Source organism: Cornus florida, unplaced genomic scaffold (genome assembly GCF_030987335.1).
Source record: "Cornus florida cultivar Cherokee Brave unplaced genomic scaffold, ASM3098733v1 CherokeeBrave_3.0.0_Hap2_Chr05, whole genome shotgun sequence".
NCBI classification, from domain to species: Eukaryota; Viridiplantae; Streptophyta; class Magnoliopsida; order Cornales; family Cornaceae; genus Cornus; species Cornus florida.
Window position 1 is genome coordinate 99,984,776 of NW_026775575.1, and position 2,067 is coordinate 99,986,842.

A 2,067-nucleotide genomic window follows, 5' to 3' on the forward strand; every position below is an offset into this window, starting at 1 on the left:
TAATGGTGAGAATCCAGAAAAAAATGTATCACAAAGCTTTAGCTTGGAAGGGAAATTTGACACCAAATGCCTTGAAAAAATTAAACAAATCCATTAAAAAATCAAGAGGGTGTAGAGTTTGTCTTATTGGGAGGGAGGAGTTTGAAATTCATTAAGTAGTGGGTGTAAGTATGGTTAATTTAAACTTGAGGACTTACTCATGTAAAGCATGACAGATATCAGGGATACCTTGCAGGCATGCAGCTGGTGTTATTTAATGGAATAGGCAGGACCCTGGGCATTTTTATGATCCTTGTTACACCAACGACACATATCTACTTGTCCACAGTGGGATGATTCATCCTTTGATGGACGAGAAGTTGTGGCCAAAAACTCCATCAATTGATTTATACCCTCCTAAAATAAGAAGATTACCTGGTAGACCAATAAAAAATAGAAGAAGGGAGCAAGGTGAACCTGCCCCTGCAAGTGCAAGTGCAATACATAAGAGATCATCAGTTGTAACATGCATGTATTGCCTACAAACTGGTCATAATATGAGGACTTGCCAGAGAGCTCAAACAGCAAGAAAAAAGAGCTGCAGCAGCAAGAGGGGGGGCTGCAAGTGCAAGAGGAAGAGCTCAAACAGCAATAATGAGTGTTTCAGTCAATTTTAAACTTGTTATGTGTTCAAAAATTTCTTTTATTACTGATTTATATACCTTCTAATTGTTAATTTAGGAAAACATAATGTCTCAAACTCAAGGATCGGAAGGAGCAGGAACTTCTGGTGTTACACAACAAGTATAAGTCCTTACTCATGTTCACTATAACAATTTTTCAATTCTATGATTACCCAATACTGTACTTGGCTATTTTTTTTGTTTAAATTTTTTCCAGTCCCAAACTGCTCGGGGAGGTGAAAGAAATGTAACAAGAGGTGGAAGAAATATACGTGCAAGAGGAGCTTCTCAACCAAATGTGAGTGGCATTGGTGGTGGTTCTCAACGAAATATGAGTGGTTGTTCTCAACCAACTGTGAATGGCATGGGTGGTGCTTTTCAACCAAATATGAATATGAAAAGTTGTTCACAACCAATTCAGAGTGGTAGCAGAGTTGGAAGACAGCCAAACCAGAGTGGCAACAGAGGTGGAAGATAGCCAAGTGAGAGTGGTACTGGTATTAATCTTCCACCATGGGTAAGCAATAAATTACCTAATATTTATCTTTATACATATTAATTTATTGTTACATTAGTATTCTAATCCTGACATTCAATTACAGAAAGGGTAGCAAAAGCAGTACAAAGGAAAGAAACACAACAGTGAGCTAGTTTTAGAGAGGGTAGCTAGTAGTTGGAGACTTCTTTGAGTTTTATTCACCACACAACAGTAAGGATTTTTGTATTATGACCTACTTTGTTTGAAACTTGTAAGTTGTGGTTGACAATGGTTATGTTTTTTTTGTGGTTTCTCAGTTATAGATGATGTTTGCTTTGTGGTTGTATATGCATCTGCAGTGATAATAGATTAATGATGCTTTTATAGTAAATGTACTCAATATAGGTCAATATTCATTGCATAATTTTATTTGAAATAAATAGCAAAAACAGATAACAAGAAGCAAGCAAATACAACTATCTTCAAATACAAAATAGTTGTTTCAACAACTTGTAACCTTGAACCTATAGCTTGTCTCTACAACCTCGATTCAACAACAACCTCAAGCAAAAGTCGATTTGCAAATGAATACTCCTCAGCAACACCAACAACAGCACCAGCAATAGAACCATCTATAGGGTTACACCATTCCCAAAAACTACATGTTTCATTTTCACAAGTATAATACAACCTTCCTTTGTTGCGATTTTTGTCATTCTCTGTAACCTTCACTATAGCAAAATCCCACAGCGACAAATCTTGTTCGTATACTGTATATAGCCTCTGCCTCTACCTTCACGACTATTTACGCTTGATTGAGACATCACTCTACATAGGATAATATAAGAGAGGAAGAGAGGAAGTGCAAAAACATTGTGCCCAGCTATCTCCTATTTATAGAAGCCAAACATAACCGTTGGAGAGTTG